Source organism: Cryptomeria japonica, chromosome 3, assembly GCF_030272615.1.
Source record: "Cryptomeria japonica chromosome 3, Sugi_1.0, whole genome shotgun sequence".
Taxonomy (NCBI): domain Eukaryota; kingdom Viridiplantae; phylum Streptophyta; class Pinopsida; order Cupressales; family Cupressaceae; genus Cryptomeria; species Cryptomeria japonica.
In genome coordinates this window covers 316,588,965-316,608,569 of record NC_081407.1, presented here as the reverse complement: position 1 = coordinate 316,608,569, position 19,605 = coordinate 316,588,965, and the positions used below count along the sequence as shown (strand labels likewise).

At 34.1% G+C, this 19,605-nt stretch overlaps 1 non-coding gene across 17 annotated transcripts; it reads right to left on the bottom strand.

The window, feature by feature from the left end:
- Positions 1-1,868: 1,868 nt before the first annotated feature.
- On the bottom strand, positions 1,869-15,952 carry LOC131035942 (uncharacterized). Of its 17 annotated transcripts, none has more exons than XR_009372002.1 (6): positions 15,740-15,952; positions 6,344-6,908; positions 4,962-5,045; positions 2,589-4,555; positions 2,310-2,502; positions 1,869-2,222 (listed from the first exon to the last, which is right to left on the bottom strand). It is a non-coding gene; the product is annotated as an uncharacterized LOC131035942 (transcript). The 17 variants fall into 17 exon arrangements; XR_009372004.1 differs by having other exon boundaries at positions 2,589-4,435; XR_009372005.1 differs by having other exon boundaries at positions 2,589-4,435; positions 4,962-5,042.
- Positions 15,953-19,605: the final 3,653 nt, after the last annotated feature.

Sequence of the window (19,605 nt, the reverse complement as noted above, 5' to 3'; positions counted from 1 at the left end):
ATATAGTAAGGATTTAACATTAATTATAATAAATAATATAACAATTTTTTAAGTAGAATAATGAACACATATGACATGTTTCGACACACTTTATCTATATTCTTTAAAAAATAGATATGCTAGTTTATTATATACTTATATATCAGATTTCATTAATATATATTTTAAAAATTGAAATATCTTAATATTTAAAAATACTAATTTTTTAGAAATATATTTATTTTAATAAATAAATGAAGTTTTAGTTTTCATGTACATGACTGCAACATAAGATTCTATGGCTAGCCTCTCCACTTAGATTGTTTAAATAAAAAAGATTCAACTCTATTATTAAATAAATAAATAAATCATTTCAAATGTGTTTATATGTTTTATTTAAAAGATTTTATTATAGGAAAAAAAGGGAATACGTGGCATTTAGTATTGGGAGGTATTTTATTAAACCATTTCTCGTGCTGATTTACATTTATTACTGTCCTAAGATTTTCTGAAATTACTTATGTCTTAAGAACACTATGATTCAAATGATGTCCCAAACAGTATGGAAACAAGATGTTGAATAACAAGCAACGAACCCCATCCTTTGGAAAAATAAAATTTGTTTTCTTCCTGTCACCAATGACGTTATGAAAGATCCAAAATCATCTGCACAATCAAATCGCACCAGTCTTCTATTCTACTCGCTGGAATGCCTCGATACGACCGATTACAGTTCTTGAAACAAATCATGCTTTTTCCAACGATTCACTCAGATCAAAACATTTAAGGGATGGAAGGGAACATTCTATAAAGGGCAGCGAGTAGAGAAAACGTTTGTATGTACGTTATCGGAGTATGGCCGAAAGTGTGTCAAATTACAGATAAGGCGGATGCTTTCTATAATTGCTTAAACTGGCGCGAATTTCCGGTCGAAAATATTGTATATCTTCTGTATGAACTGAAGGCGGAAAGTGACAGGGACGTTGGATATGTTCTCCAAGCTCTTTGGTATGAATCTATGCCTTACACGTTTGAAAATTTGTTGAATAAACGCCTTTCTTTTAACAAATCCTCCGAGATGGGCAGTGGTACCACCATAGTCAGAAGAATGTTAGCCCCCACTTCTGTAGGGTGCTTTCTAAATTATGTAAATTATTTCCTCCTTAATGGGCATTTAAATATTTGTGGGTAAATCATTTTTACAGTGTAGAAAGTATGGAGAATGATAATGGCGGAGGTGGAGACAGAGGCAGAGGCAAAGGCAAAGGGAGATGGGGAGGAAGGGGTTGCGGCTTTCCCGCACTATTACATAGAGGGGTGTTTTAAGACAATATTTGAGACAATTTTTGCAAATTCAACTTGAGACAAAAAAAAAGTTCAGTATTGTCTTAAAAAATGTCTTTAACCGAGTGTCTTAAATTATCGTCTTTAAAATTGTTTCTATAGAGACTATATAAAAATTTTTTTGTCTTTGTAGAGACAATTTCACATTTGTCTCTTTAAAGACAATAATTGGGGTTAAAATCATAGTCTCTCAAGAGACAATATGTCTTAAAATCTCAACTATTGTCTCTCTAGAGACTATATAAAAAAATGTACTAAAAAAATTAACAATTTATTTTAAATATTTGTTGTGTAGTTTTTAACCCAAATGTATTAAAAAAATAAACAATTTTTAAAAAAATATTTTTTGTGTAGTTTTCAACCAAAATGTTTCCAAATAGCAATAAAATATTCAAAGTAATCATATTTAATTTCTTACAAAACACTGAACAAAATACCATAACAAACTAACTCCATACAAGAAAAGAGGCTTGTTTTTGTAGACAAAATTGATAATTATTTAAGAAACAACAAACAACTCATGTTCTTAAGAAAGAGCTTGAGAGTGAATAAATTGACAAGTATTCATTAAACAAGTATGATGATACAAATAGGTTTATAATTGCAATGAAAATTGAACAATGATAGGAAGAAAATATGTCTTTTGTTCATTTGTTTCTATCCATCCTCTTCCTTTGTGTCCTCTTTCTATGATACACTATTCTAATTGTGGTTGTGGATTGTTCATCACATTGAACACCCTCGTCATTATTCTTGTCTCCCACTTGCTGAAATTCAAGGATGGTTTCCTGTCGAGGTTCAAGAATGACAATGGAATCATTTTGTGTAACAAACAATTCATCATGTTCCTGTAGCTCCTCTTCATGCTCACTACCTGATGACTTTGATTGTTGGGCTTCCTATACACAACACAATTTAACTTATTAGAATAACTTAATACCTCTAATTAAATTATTGCATGTCATATAATATTATAAAGAGCTTACCTCACGTGACTATTTTCTCCCCTCGATCTAGCATATGTTGTCAAAGGCCTTAGGAACCATGTAGTAAAGCATATTTTAGGTCCTCCTCTGAAGCTTCACCAGGTGGGATCCAACTAATGATGGTCTAATAATGTATATTTAGGTACTTTTCCATTTACTTTTGTGGGATCCAGTGTGTTCACCAGTCATAAAACTGTTTGAATAATTGACAAATAAAACTAAATTTATTCCCTCTGTTAGAGTACAAACATGTGCATTAAATCAGATTTTGCAAATTACCTTGCATTTGTCTGAGAAACACTAGGGGTTGCACAGTTGCTTGCAAGGACAAGGCCAGCGAACCCATTTTGTGTGATAGGATTTACAGCTTCTCCCTACAAGCAAAACTTAGTTTATACTAGGTGGATTTGATACAAACATATATATATATATATATATATATATATTGGGTTGAATTAAGAGATAAATACATGAAGTGTTATATTGTCTATGAGAAGTACATCGGACTTGAAACTTTTGTCGATGGAGGAGGCTGCAACTGTGAAAATCCATGGAGCAACATTGGTAGCGATGTTTGGCATTCCACTGTTTCTAGTAGATGCGGAGACAAAAATTCCCTATTTGAAGGCATGGAAAGATGAAATCAATATGCTATCAACAAAAAAGCTTGGTTGAGGAGGAAGAGGACCTATTGAAATAGAGATGATATCTACTCCATTGTTTGTGGCATTGTCGAAGGCAGCAAGAAAATTAGCATCGCTACAAAGATTGAATCAGCATTTAACTTCAAGGAACACCAATGAATAAATCTTAATTCAAATCAAATCTAATGAAACAAGCAATATACTTAGTAGAATATGTAGAAATGAATTATAAACTCTTGCAAAACGAACAATCAACATAGCAACTCACAATAACTAATTACTTCTCTTTTTACAACAAAAATTACATTTACAGTCAATTTACTTGACTTGGCTTTAAAGAACAATAACAACAATATTATAATCAAGAAATATGATGAATCTATAGCCAATGGTGCTGTAGGAACCACCTCATAATTACAAAACCTAGGTGCTAAAAGAGACACCTTAAACTTAGATAAGCAAGTCTTGTCCAAACAACAAATCAATGAAGCTCAATAACTATCTTTGTGTGGAGTTGCTCACAACTGGTTCAAGGGGTTTCGTCTACCAACTAGCCATGGAAACTAGGAGGTTTTGTCCTCCACTTTCTAGTGATAGATGAATAGGGTGTCCAATCTATTGCAGTAAATTTAATGGATAAACAAGCATGCATTCTCTGGATCCCTGTCTCGATTAAGTATGCAAATTTCAAATTCTTCTCCCTTCCCTCCAAAATACACCCACATAATCTTTGGCTAACAACATTCTTTTAAAAATAATAGCTCTTTTACATAACACCTGCAGCCCCCATAATCTAGGTTCTTAATTTAAGTACTTTCATTTCCCTACGTTACTTTCCCCAAGTCCATGAGGAATGAAAAATGGGCTTACGAGTCAATCCAGAATCTTAGGGGAGGAGGGGACACGAAATACAATTAAAATCATAATATTCTTAAAAGGTTAACAGATGTGGAATTTGACACATAAGCTCCCTCCTCATCGATCAAATCTAACATTTGGGGACCATTCCTAAATTCAAAGTGCCTGGGGTGTCTCCAATTTGACCCAAAAGAAAAGGAGGATTCGTAACCTTTTTTCAATCAAACCGAAGCCACAAAGTTGAAGAAATTTTAAAAAGATCAAGCTTTACTCAATGGAAGAAAGTCCAACAGAAGTCCCCTCAGTTGAAGGGCAAGATTTTGGCAACGGTCAGAAGACTATCCATTCTCACACATTTCATAAAGTAGATGATTTAATAGTCAAGAAACAACATGTTACAAAAATATATATATTTTGGCATAATTCTTAAGTTCTACAAAGTAGGTTCTAATATCTTACTGAAAAGGGGGCAAAAGAGACAATAAATTTATTTTCCACAAAAACACAATGTTGCAAGCAAATGAAAGAAGACACAACCATTTGAAATTGATGGCATACCTTCTCAGCATGAATAGCCGCCCTCACTGATTCACCATTTAATCAAAGTGTAGCAACCCGATCATCCTAATTTCACAAGCAAATGGAAGATCAGGAACATCTGAATGAGCACATGCCTTCTGAAATTTATGTTCCCAAACACCTTCCAATAAAAATTTAGAAACTGGAGGTTTGTCATAATCATTTCTGTTCAACATTCCAATTCAGGTTAGATTTTATGTCTTTGTTATAAAATGGCTAAAGATTACATGGTATTAATAACTGCCAGTTAAATTCTACTAGCCTTTATTATTTATGCTATAACTTCATAGCAATCAAGAAAATAGATTAGAAAAGATCACAAGAACCTGATTTGATACATCCATCAACAATTTAATTTTTTTCGTATACTAGCCCTAATGAGACTTAATTTATATGGGCTCTACTATTATACAACTTTTCAGCCTCTAGATTTTGATGGGCTCTACTACCACCCATGTATACGATATAGTTTTGTAGATCAAGCAATACATTTTATCAGCATTTTTCCACTTAATAATACCCAAATAGAAGTTGTAAGTATTGACACTATAATTATGGTTTGTCGATTTACCTTGATATTGGTTCCTACGCTCTCCACTCTGAAGTTGAACGGAAGTGAAGATGAGAAAACAAATAAGATAAAGGCCACCAGCTGCTGCAACATTGACATGTTTTCAAGTTTCTAAAAGATTCTCAAAACATGACACTTACATTACTCATTGATTACTTCTATTTATGCACTCATACTACAAAAAGTCAAATTTCCTGCCACCATCGATGGGTAGTTTGGCAGAAGATATGGAACATATTATTTGAGAAAAATTTAGAAAAGGGAAGAAATTAATAGATGCAGTTCCTGAGGCAGGTTCTACGCAAACCCACAGCTTGTACTTGATCAATGGAATAATTCATTCGTTTCCCACAACTAGTCACATTTATTTTACCTGTCTTCAAAATTTTTCACTTGCTTCCTGAAACGATGCAATTTGATTAATGTCTTCTTACACTGCACTTTTCCATAATTATAAAAAAATCAAGAGGATTGTTACATGTATATAGTAGAACACAGTTACGAGAAGAATAGTGACAGCCAGGGTTGAGTATAAGTGCATCAAGATTTAGGATAGGCAGGGTTTGAAGCAGTTAAGAAATGAATAAGGAGAAATCTCAATCATGCTATATGAACAGAGACACATTTGTAAGTCACTGCCACATACCATTTGCAAGATAAAAATACAGTGAATGTAAGAGAAGGGTAGAGGTATGCACAAGCATGACTATCATGTAAGCTCAATGCAACAAACATCAAATTAGGTGGAACAAGGACTTGTAATAGTCAAATTGGAATATACAAAGTTTTTTATAGTGAGAATGGCTTTGAGTAGCAACAATAGTTGATGAAAGTATGACATCAAACAAGGGCCACAGTGAGAAGACAAAACACAAGCATAAAAGACACTAATACAAGAAGATATCACTGCCAAAAAGAACAGAGAAGTTGCTTGAGACTGTCACAAAGCAATGAAAAGGTGAAAATGATGACATTCAAAGAAAATAAACCTACAAGGATCACTGACTTTCCTAGAGATTAGGACATCAAAGATTAAACATTATTAACAATCCATCAAAAGCTCTCAAAATCTGAATGAAACTATAGGTAACAATATCTGATGAAGAGGACAATCCCATTTGCAAATACTGAAAGTGCAGTAGTCTTCTTACACATTCAAGAAGATAATCTCAGTGACACAAAATAGTAACAAAATAATTGAATGATAAAGAATAGTCATAGAAACCAGCTTGTAGAACTTGAGCAAAATGAAACTTTAGGCACACCTCATCGATGCCACAAACTAAATTAACAAAGGAAGAGAAAAACATTGTTGAAATTTAAGTTGCCAACTTCATGACATATAACTTTAGATTTCGTGCAATTAAAGCTTTAACGCTCACCTTTTTTGAACCATTTTCCTTCAACCACTTCGCAGATGCCTTTATATCTTTAACATCGCCTATCCAATAAAGGCCATCCATCAAATGTTTTGCTTCTGCAACATCCAAACCAACTTTCCCACGATACAAACTACAAAAAACAAGTACCTCAAACTTTACCTTCATTAAAACATCATATTACTTTCCACACAAATACAACATTGCTATTTAGGAAAATCCAAATAGAGAGAAACTAAACCTTATAAGCTTGTTTTGTCAATTTTTGTATGCTAGGAGAAGCTTAACTCAAGTGGTCAGGAACAAGTAAGTTAAATAGAAAGCCTATCAATTGTCTCAATCTAAAACTTACTACATAAAAGTCTTTAATTCAACAGGCTCTGCAATTGACAATGTTGCATATCTTTATGAAGATGGTAAAAAAAAACTTACTCGGGAATGAGAGTCTTATAACCAGAATCCATTTTAGCTATATTAGCTGCATGATTCTTAATCTCGTAGTCAACTCCCTACCACTCCTGCAACACCACAATCTGAGGTGCATCTTCTCTTCCCGTCACGTAAGCATCTATGAACAAGTATTATATCAAGGAAGGATACATGAATATCAACAAGTAGATGAAATTCTTTCATAAAATGATATAATAATGATTTACTAAAGATAAAATTATAGTATTTTGAACATCTATAAACATACCTTTCTTTGCAAAGTGCTTGATTTATTCAATTTGCTTTCCTTATATTTGCTACCATTTAGATTGTCATTATACATCTGTTACCGACAACTCTTATAGTGGGCAATTTTTCCAAGCACCATTAGTATACCATCAAATGTTATACTCCTATATTTAGTTACTGGATATTATCTAGAAGAATCCTCTTACACCTAATCATTTGCATATATTTTTGCATTCTAATGCAAGGTAAATGTTATACTCCTATATTTAGTTACTGGATACTATCTAGAAGAATCCTCTTACACCTAATTATTTGCATATATTTTTGCCTTCTAATGCAAGGTTCCCTACTGACAACTTGATGACTTTTATAACTGGATGTACTTATTTGTAATACCTTTTTTCATCACTATATTTATTCAAACAAAAAAAATGATTAGAATTCATTGGGATACTTTACAGGACTGCAAGCTATGAGTTGTCATGCCTGATGGGATTGCTGGCTAAGAGTCTGCTACCATCCTTTATAGGATTATTGGCCAATAGTATGCCACTTCACTTAAATTGTTGGTTAACAACTAATTAGTCTTCACTATCCACGTGTCTAGACAACTAGAAAATAGTCTTCCTCCACCCCCCATGATTACGTGCTCAAACTAAAAAATAATAGTAATTATCTTTGATTGCAGTAAGCCCTGAGTTTAACATTCAACTTCATTAATTTAAATTTTAGTTACAAATAAAATGATCAAGTCATTTGATATAACTTACTAAATTTGGTATTTTGGTCAATGAATGTGTTCCATAAGAAATAGCACAAAACAACACGACAAGCTTGTGGGGGCAGACCAAGCTTTTGGGATGGTGGAGAACAGTACTATAGTCTAGATTAGATTCGAGAGTATAAGGAAAATCATTCTCATTGATCACCATAAATGGGCAAATGTAAATTTCTAATGATGTTCTCAGGGGAATAGCCTGGTATAAGTGGGCTAAAATTAAGGACCCTGTTTAAATCAGAGTTAGGGTACTTTTATAATGCTTCTCTCAACATTATGGTTGATGCTTCTCTAGATATAGAGAGGAAATTGGCATATGCATCTATCCCATTAGTTTGGAATCTGGGATGTGACCGAGGTTGGGTAGCTGAATCTCTGTTTTGAGTGTGAGAACACAATGTTTGAGAGGTCCAAGTGGTGCTTTGTTTCATGTATCTTTCTAATGCCCCAGGAAGAAAATGGTCACTTAACACTGGCAATGGATGAAATAGACTAAAAGAAGAAATCAATTTAGTGTTCTCGACTCTTGGGAGTCCCATGAAGAGCCTAACATCTGAAATACTGCTTCTAAGATGTAATACGCCAAATACCTCTGGTCTAAATAATTTCACAAAGTAGCTAGGGACTTCCTCAATCAATCTTTATACAAGAGATTATATAGAACCACTCAGTTAAGAGCTATACATTTTCTTTTAATTTGTTAGAGTTCATAGTGTTAGCTGTTACAAATTGAGCTTGATCGTATGCCCAATACTCTTCTTGATGCAGTCTAAGAACATCTCTGATGCATCTTATAATGTAGTTTATCTTCTGATGATATATACGTTTTAGTTATCATAAAAATGGTGACATCCTCTGTAGATGCATGTACACGCACTGTAGTGTTATTTAGTGAAACTCAGACATGTAATATAATGCATGACAACTCTCAGGATATATATTACAGAGTACCCTAGCTTTTTCCATGTGCCTATGTAGGATTTATTGTGATAAGCTTATAGATCCTTTTTGAGAAATATGGAAGACAATATTGTATAGTCCAAGTATCTCTACAAAATTTTCTATGTAATATTATTAGAGAAAGTGAATATGGCAAGCACACAAGACAAGATTATTGTATATTAGGCCATGTTTATCAATTTCCCTGAAGTGATAAATTCAGCAATGATGTGTAATTTTTTCTTGCTTCATTGCTCATATTTGCAGGCTAGAATAAATGCTCCACCGGGAAATAATCATGTAGCTTTGGATATGTCAAGTATGGGTAAAGGTCAAGCATGGTTAAATGGTCGTATGATTGGAAAATACAGGCCAATATCTAGCTCCCCTTTTGCGGGTTGCCCAAGTAAATGCAACTATAGAGGAAAAATATTTCCAAACAAATGCAGCACAGATTATGGCATGCCTACACAAAGATGGTAAGAAATTTAATCAATTTATCTTGTAAATGTCATTGTGTATTATTCCTGCTTGGAAAATAAAATAAGCATTTTTGGTTTCAGGTATCATGTTCCAAGGTCTTGGTTTTAATCCCACGGACAATTTGCTCGTACTTTTTGAGGATAAAGGAGGTGATCCAACTCAGATCAAATTTGTTAAAAGAGAAGTAATAAAACTATGTGGCCTCATTTTTTAGGTACATCCTCCACACCTTAAATAGTGGAGGAAAACAATAACCAATAGCATAGAGATAGAAAATACAGCCAGACCAACTCTTAACCTCCAGTGTCCAGAGGGAAGTCAGATTTCATCCATTAATTTTGTGAGCTTTAGGAATCCTCAAGGAACCTGTGGAGCTTTCGAGAAGGGCAGTTGTCATGGAGTTCGGTCTTCTTCCATAGTAGAGAAGGTGAACTATTAAATTACTCCTTGATTTTATCAACTCACTACTGTGTGCTTATATAATTTTCATTATTGGCTAAATTTGATCAGATTTTTTGTGATGATATGCTTATATAGTTTTTCAAAAAAAAGTTTTACCTGCAAATTGACTGCCCAGATTGATAAAGCATACAAGATAATCTCTAGGGTAAACCAGAATGATCACTAAGAACTTTCATAGTATGAGCAGTGACATTTAAAATAAGACACGTCACAATCTACTGTCAAAAAAATGATACATGAATACCCAGATCTCTTAGCCATCATGGAGGTATACACCCAGCTTGGGCAGAGATATTGAAGTCAGTATGAGCAGTACAAAGTGAGTAGGAGTATTGGTCAAAGACAGTGGATGAAAAGGAAAGATTAACCTTCCTTCCTAAAGGATTACTAAGGTGTAGCGTGACAGAGTAGCAAGACCCTGAGACATTAGAAAGGACATGTAATGTCCCCTCAAACTCCATCAAAACAATGAAATATTAATAAATCTTTCTGTTCAGCTTAAAAAGGACAAGAAAGAACACATAGAAGCTAGATCAAGTTATGTCGGCTAGAAATATTGCAACTTGAAGTTGACCCAGCTAAAAATTGTGTCAATCCATAGATGGGGAAAATCCATCAGATTCTACTTTTATATATTACCACCAAACTACAACTATTATTCAGCATAAATGACACATGGCAGAATTTTGTCATGCTCTTGCAAACAACTTTTCCCAGAGTAAAAGAGCATAGTATCCAGCATGATGCCCCAAATTAGACCCTGACTAGCATACAACCTTTCTTTTTATAATACTAAGGTAGTACTCGACTAAACAACAACTTGTGTTCTTTGATATTTCAGCATTTTTTTACATATTACAACAATATAACAGCAAATGGATCCATTCAATATTTGCATCTCTCCAAAGGGTATCATATATAATATTAACAAGCAAAATTTAACACCTGCAGAACACCAAGAGAATATCTCTAAATAGCAAAGAATGCTAAAGCCATACATGTCGAGCTATATTCTCAGTTTTAAGCATACCATGCATCTTTTGGGTGTTTGTATTACTAAAGACCTCCTCGTTAGTTCATTCTCAATAGCTAATTAAGAGCAGTCTTTGTTGCAAAAAAAATAATGTTTATAGACAGTCAATAAGGACTGTCAACAGCCAAGATGAAGAATAAATCATTTTTGCACAACAAAGCTACAGGTTATCAGTATAGACCCAAGGCAAGGCAAATAACAGTCATCTTCAAAGGACAAAGGCTTTGACAAACCAACCAACACAAGCACGGTCCATAAAGCATTTAAGAGACAGTCACATCAATATGTCTCAAAGCCTCTTGTAGCAGATCAAAAGGGCGTCAAATGCAGGTTATAGTGCAGCCAACAGATGGTTTGTTGTAAAATAAATGCATGCATAGCAGTGCTACCCAAAAGGCCTTATGAGGCAGCTACAACAACATTACCACCAAAAGGTATTCATTGGGAGAATTTGTATAGGACAGTATTTTCAAGGATCAACGCTTGATCTCAGACCTGGGATAATCATAGAGATGCCCTACAGAGCATACATCACAAATGATTGATAATGATGAAAGAAGGGTGTTTACAACTTACACAACGAAGAGACATATATGATTTGTCTTGAACCCATATTGTCACGGCCATTCAAAGCCTATAACAGAAGACAAAGTCAATTAATGCATCGACAAATCCACAGTCACTTTATCAGGGCAGTGCTTAATAGAAATATTGAACAATCGAGACAAATCACAATATCAAATGGCAACCTTGTTTGTGGAAAGAGTTATGTAGAATAGTTGACAATTTTGAGAAAGTATTATAATAGCTGATATGACAACAATCCATATAGCAGATATGTCTAAGAAAATAGTTCAAGGTTATTATGGCACAGAGAAAAGGCATAAAATGAATCCATACCAGTCACAAAGTTTTGTGTTTAAGACAAAGAAATAATGACCCAACGTTAAGAATACAAAGATGAAGACACCTTAGAACAAATCAAGAGAATTCAAAGCAACATGATCAAAGTAATCATAGGGATGAATAAGGGAAACCATTAATGTATTAGAGCAGTACCACAATAGCCATGAGAGCTATTAATGATCCTATTTGAGTTTGTGGGTTTAAGACATAGTCTACCTACAACAGTTAGAGATATAATGATAAATACGGTGCAACCCTCAAATATTTACATAGTGAAATAACAGGTAATGACAATCCTAAATAAGGAAATGCAAGGTTGCAATCATGGATAGGCTTAAAATAAAATTATGATAACTAGAAGACAATGACTGTATAATCATAATAAATGATGATACATAGGCTATAACACATTGAGCAGTCCACTGAAGGGGCAATAAAGACAGGGGTAACATTCATATGAATGTTAAAAGGTAGAAATATGAGGTTTTCACTCGTATTGTTGTCAAGAAATCTAAGAAATCTGAGAATGCTACAAAAAACCAATATAAGGGGGAAACAATACAACAAGCAAGTCACAATAAGTCACAAATCACAGATAAATCTCAATCAATAGGTGATTTTGTTGTCAATAAACCCATAGAAGGAGCCACAAAGACACAAAGATGAAGAATTTTGGAAAATACTATTATGACCATTCACAATAGAGGTATATAGGACAAGAAAATTCACAATTAGTAGTCTTCTAATCACCAAACTAGAAACCTCCAATACATTCCATAAATATTAGAACAACTAGAGTAAAGTTTTTGCACATAGAAGTTATAATTCAGTTTATACTCCCCTCACTTGTCTTTTCTAATGATCAGAGATCATTTGACTCTTCAAAAACGTCATGGCGTAAAGTCGAAGTTTAACTATGATATCTTACAAATTCTATACTAACTGATATGTACTTCTCTTGAGGGTTTCTGTCAATATGGTAGGTTCATGCCTGAACGGTTTTATCTGTGCTATGTTTGGCTGCTTTTTCAATGCCAGTAACACTGAAATGAGAGTTGAATATTTGTTAGTTTCTCAAAAGAAGCCCCCTCTTCTACATTATGCACTTTTTTTTATAGACTATTGTTAATTTAGAATAATGTATGGTTCTTTCTGCATATTGGGATAGCCATATTTGCCAAATACAACAGATTTCCAAGGGCTGTAACATTATCTTGATTGGTAGGTTAAATTTCCAGTTGTAAAGGGAGAAGACTCTTCCCCTTAAATATGTACTCTATTTATAACTAAGCTAACCTTTAAGGAAGAATGATTAAGCTAGTAAAAATAGACATGTTTTATTCATGGTGTTATAATTTTGATAGTGGATGTCAAGTGTTATAATTTTGACAGTGGATGTACAATTCTAGTGTTTCACAAAAAAATGGGTACAGATAAATCATAATCATGTTGTGCACCAAAAATGATGCTAGAAGTGTCACCTTTATAAGGCATTGCCATGCATTACCAAAAGAATTGGGTATGTTAGATATTGTCCCTTGCATATATGGTCCACATATAACACTTCTCATAGAAAGTTCAATAAAAATAAATCACATTTCCAAAGTAATACATAGAAAACAAATAGTTAACACACTAACTCTAGTAAGGATTATAAGGCCAGATGTGTGTGAGACTCATTTCTGCCCCTTCATGTGAGACTTCACAGCGTGCTTTAAAAAAGGGTATCTACAGTTTACTTGAGTCCGTGTTATCCAGATTGATGTCATAGACATACTTATACCAATGATGATTGATATGCTTCAAATCTAAGAGCTAAATAATTTGACCTACATTACCCAATTACCAATTTTTAAACATCCATATGGAACAATTGTTTCTCTATCCTCATGTATCTACAACGCTATTATTATGTCTTGCTAGTAATAACAAAAAAGCTCTATCATATATTGGCCTATGTTTGTTCTTGAACTCAAAGTGAATCTAATCATGATTGTTGATTGGCTTGATTACAATGATCACAACCTTTTGGCTTTTTTGGGTGCTAAAAGAGGATTGTATAGTGCCACTCCATGATGAATGCATTGCTTTGAGATATAATAGCATATCGACATGATTAAAGTATTCATATACATTTAGTGTAGTGTTTATCATGAAGGAGTAACCTGTTAAAAGCATAAAGATCATGCACCTAAGTACAATCAAATTTTGGGAAAGTAAGAGCTTGTTTTCATTCATTGTTGAGGCACAAAATCTACAGTCATACAGAGGCATGCATGGAAATAATACCAATGGACAACCCTAAAGAATGTGTCAATAACATAAACAATAATAGAAATATAATGCACATGGTATAATGGTCAAATAGTCATCAATCGTCATTGATTTCATGCACAACATTGAGGCCTGATTCAAGCTAAGATATATTAGCAGCAAGGATGTCAAGGACAATATTTCAATCTAGTATTTCAGTCAACATTCACATCAAAAAAAGCCACTGTCTTGATTACAGGACAAAAGGGAAACAATCATGAGATACAACAGATCCAACTTAAAAAGACAGTGAACAACATAGTGATTTAATTCACTATCCAATGACATTGAAGGCTATGAACATAGATTATTTTCAAATCAAGCCTAAAGAGCTTCAATAAGACAGTGAAAGGGGATAGATTCAATGATCAACAAGTCTCTGTACAAGTGATTATTTAGGACAACAATGTGCATATCAAACATAAGAAAAAGGACTTTGAAAGCTAAGCATATGGTAGAAACAACTTGCAACAATAGACATAAAAGTGACCTTGTGTTAAGGATATGGACTGAAAAATCACAGTGCTAGGGCATGCAAATGACTCATCTCAATCACATAATCAAGGAGTTGATCAGAGCAACAAAGGTTTTGTGCTCAGATCTATGCATTAAGAAGAAAGACAGTGAATAGTGAGATAGGGTTCTTTGTGACTAACAAGGCAGAGAAAACCACAATCATAAGGGTTATCATAATAATGAAGTGAAGATCAATGACTGTGTAATCTTCATGAGATGGTATGATAAAAGAAAATCTCCTTCCATACAAAGGGATATTTTGAGGGCTAGAAGCGTTTACAGTCGCAGAGAATTGTTGGCCTCTCTAGAAGCTTGTTAGACCCAAACTCCAAAAGATTAAGGCGTGAACAATTTTCCAGCGATTTGGAGACAGCACCCATAGATTAGGCACGAGACAACATCCATAGATTAGGCATGACAATGTACAATTGAATGAGAATTAGATGTCGTCGTTGCTCAAATCTTTTTACAAACCCAAGTTTGTGGGGTTTATAGGTTCTAGTCTGGGGCCCAACATTGAACAGAGATCTCATTTCTATTTTTAAAAAACTCCACCCAGATTATCAAGATTCTTAAGTGGGATATTCCTTAAGAACTGTCTTAAAATCATTTTAGTTATTAAATTTCAGAGATCCAATCCTTGGATAAAGAATACAACAGTCAATTTTGTTCTACAAAGGAATTTTACAAATATTGTAAAGAGATGTTTGCTGGCTAAGTCACCGCATTCTGTGAACTTCAATCATCAAGTTCGAAATTCGTCGAATATTCTAATTAGAAAATATTTGTTAAAGTTTGGAACAAATTCGCAGTAAAACAAATGTGTTAATTTTTATTAAAAATTATTTTCGTTAGATGCTTTTCATCTAGGGTTTTCTTAGATGCGATGTCGTAGGCGCGAGCAGAGGGCACGGGAAGAGGGCAGAGCACACGAACATTAGACGCAAGCAGAGAGTAGAGAGAAAACGAACAAACTTCGAACAACACCCAACAAGTCTGACAGCGATGCCGAGCTCCGGGTCGCTGATCTTGACGGGCATTCTGGAAAAGGTCGGGCAGTTCAATACCTACAATTTATTGGTAAAAGGAAAAAGGGATTCACATGCATGGTAAGAAATGTGACCAAGAAAATGGCTAAGGATTATGTAGGACAAGATATAGATGATATGGTTGAGGAAAATTGTACAAGCAATTGCCTGTAATAGAATCAGGCTTGACAGGAATAATAATGAAAGAACAACTATATATATATAAATCCAATAGAAAAGGTTACAAAAGGTAACATCCTTACCCGCTAGGTGAAATCTATGCAAAAAGAAAAGTATTTAGTTGATTTAAATTGCAAGGCCCCTCGAAAACCAGATCTGGAGCTGGAAAACCCTACACGAAATGTGTCCAAACATCGGATGGGAAAATATGGACGGGATGGAAAAGATTAAGGATGGATGGATTTGATAGAGGATTATGAAGAGGATGACAGAAGAAATAGGTAGCATGACAATGCAATGCATAAGAAGCGGATGATTTGTGAGGAGAATAGGCTCCAATTTATAGATTGGAGGAGGCTAATGGAGGGTCAAGATTGATTTGATCATAAAAGGTTGAGATTGATTTTAGATAGAAGATATGGATAATTCCTTGGGAAAAATGAGGGAGAAATTTGAATTTCAAACATGAAGAATTAAAAATTCCAAAATAAGGATGCATTGAGGGATTCAAAGAAATTTGAATTTCTTTGAGAGACTCAATGTTGAGGTGACATGAGTGGGAATTAAAAATTGAGGGATAATGATAAGCATGATTATGAGAGATTATAGAATGATTAATTAGGTTGAGTGAGATTAGGAAAAAATGATTTGTAGGAATCACATGACAAAGTTAATTAATTAGAATTAATTAACTGAGTGGGTTTAGAGGAAATAATTATTTAAAGGAATAAGAGAATAATTTATTTATTTAATAAATTAATTATTGGACAATAGTGACATGATTAATTAAATTAGATTTAAATGATTTTGTGAGGAATAAGGTTAACACAGTTAAATTAATTAATTATGTTGATAGGCTTAAATTAATTAAATATTAATTTAATTAATTTTAGGTTTCTACATCTTGAAAAGAACAAGAGCATTGGTTAAACACATCACAATAACTCTTTCGTCCTGAAACTTAATTCTACTTAGAAACTAAATACCGACATCCTTTTTAGGTGTAGAGTAGTTCGACCTGGACTCGAACATACAATTATACTCGTATTGTATGTAAAATGTGTGTGTGACAAATAATTGCCAATGTTCCATAGTCTTGAAAGGTTACTCTCGAGCTTACAAAGTTTCACAATAATAATATGTTTTAAGAGTAATTTTTTTACTTTAAAATCATTTTATTATTATATGGATAAATTTAAATTAATTTAAGAATTTATTTATGTTTTACAATATTTTGCAATAGATATATGAGATTATAGAGATTTCTACACGTTAATGGACAATAGTATAACAATAGAACATGAAATTATTAAAATGATGTTTGATGATGTTTAGAGAAGTTTACATGCCAACCGCATTCTAAAAATTTGTTTGTATACTTCTCACATAATATCTTATTGTATTGGCCAATGAGCAAGTGACAATAATAATTGATTGTAATACCATATCAAGAATTTTGTAGTGTGAGACTTTTTGGAACAATGATATTAGAATTTCAAATTATTGTTATTATTGTTAACTATTTTCTAACTTCTAGATCATTAGCTATGAATCTAAATCATGGTATATTTGTTGTTGTTGTTGTTATGATTAATTTAATTATTGTTATACTATTGACATGTGTAGCGTCCTAAAATTGCGACACTTGCAATTCAACTGCATTTGGGTCTTCACGATGGCGACGCAACACTAAACCTGAATGGAGACCCCGAAACTTGTCCACGACATCAAAAACTGCATTTTTCCAGCACCCTGCCTGATCCCTCCTTGCACCCTGTTGTCCCGGGAGGTGGGACCAGAGCGCCCAGCGCCCTGGTCCTTCAGGACTAGGGTGCCTAGTGCCCTGGTCCCCCAGGACCATGGCGCCCAGCGCCCTGGTCCCTGGCCCTATTTTGGGCCCGGTCTCCTATGGGATTTCGGGCCTTTTTGTTTGCAAATTGGAAAATAACATTTCCTGGTCGGCCTAAGGTCGGGAAAATCAGTCTTTTAACCCTAATTGGCAAGTATATAAACTACTTTTCCTCTCTCATTTTGGGGAGGATGGAAAAAAGTGGAAACGATATTCAAACATTCAAGCATTCAAGCATTCCTTCAAGCAATTGATCATTCTAAGTCTCCATTCAAGGCTAGGTGTTGCATTCAAGACAAGGATTCAACCATTGAAGAGGAGATCACATACTACAACATACAACATACAACAAACAACAACATCTATACCTTCGCATATAAGGATACAAACATCCTTACAACAAGGTATTAGTACTTGTTTTACATTACATTTACAGCATTTCTCATTTCTTGGTTAATTCCAAAACCAGGGTTTGACCTAAGGGCAAACCCCTAATCCCTAACCCCCCAATCGTCTTCGCTTTTTCTGTGTGTAGGTTGCAGGTACGCGGCTGAAATTGAAGATCTGGAATCCTTATGCAGAGACGAACAGATCCCCCTTCGTTTCGCGGATTTTTTGGAGGACCATGTGCACGCCGGGCGCCATCGTCCTGTCAACTTTTGCTCAAATTTGCAGGACAGCGCCGTCTCGACATTTTACTGCTAATTCCAGGTCCGCAGCTTCATATCATATCCCTATCTCTGTTTATAAGCGAATATTTCCCACTTTACATGCATTCCTAGTTCAATCTTTCTATCTACATTTCTTTACAAAAGAGGGTATCCTTGCTATCACACCCCTTGAAACTCATATAGAATCCAATCTTGCATTGCGTGGGATTGGATCTTGTGGGTTTCAACCCCTTTTTTGAATGTAAAGTCTCTCCTAAGTGAAAACCATCAACCCTAGTGAATCTCCCTTCTCTCTCTTCGGAGTTGGGGAGAGGAGAACGACTAGGGTTCGATTTTTCCGCTTTACATTTTGGTGAACCCGACGTGAACATCCTCATTCTGATTATTCATGGTTAGATCTGAAAATTTTTCTTTCCTAATTATATTTCCATGTTTGATCTTTTGCAAAATTTTTAAGGTTAATTGCATAAAAACCCTAAATTTTCTTTTTAAGTAATTAAACTTGTGAAATGTTTAATTGTTAATGCTTGTTTCAGATCTGCCCTTCTATTACAAATTATCAATTCATATTTGTGCTTTAATTTTGAAAATTAAGTGGTTAAGTGTTAAAACCCTAATTTTTGAAACCCTCTTGATTCAACCTTTGTTTGACAAATTCACTGATCAAAACATCTCCAAATCGGCTGTAACTTTGGATTCCGCAATAAAATCACAATATCTTTCATCCCTAAAAATTTGGAAAAAAGTTGCAAGGACCATGTGCACCCCGAGCGCCATCGTCCCCGACATTTTTTCCGAAATTTCGGGAGCTAGATCTTACTGTATTTTTCTGCTAAAATCCAGAATTTTGGCTGATTTTATCAATTTTAACACCTTCAAAATTACAGTCAAAGTTGGTCTAGCGATTGCTTGGATTGAGGCTTCTAATCATTCAAAAATTGTTGAAATTGAAATTGGTATCAAAATTGTGTTTCTTACAGTCCTAAATCTGAAAAGTGTGTTATCATTCATTCGAAATTTCAGTGATTTATTCAAATTTTTGCAATTTGTGACTTTTGAAATTAAGTGCTTAATTACAACAACTTTGATTTCCGCTTTCAAAATTGAATTTTGCGTGAAATTGAGTCAACTTTCAAATTTCAAAACTTGCATTGCTTTTGGTATTCTTTCTAAAATCATAAAATTCAAAATTTCAGTTTCCCTCTCTTTTTCAAAATTCAAATTTTGCATTTTTCGACAATCTTGGTAGGGTTCAATTTTGAGATTGCAACTTTAATTTGGCCTATCTACAGATCGTAAAATCACTCAATTTTTTCAGGTTAGCTGTAAAATTATCATAACTTTCATCCCTGCAAATTTCAAAAAAAGTTGCGAAGACCGTGTGCACCCCGAGCGCCACGGTCCCGGACATTTTTTCTGAAATTTCGGG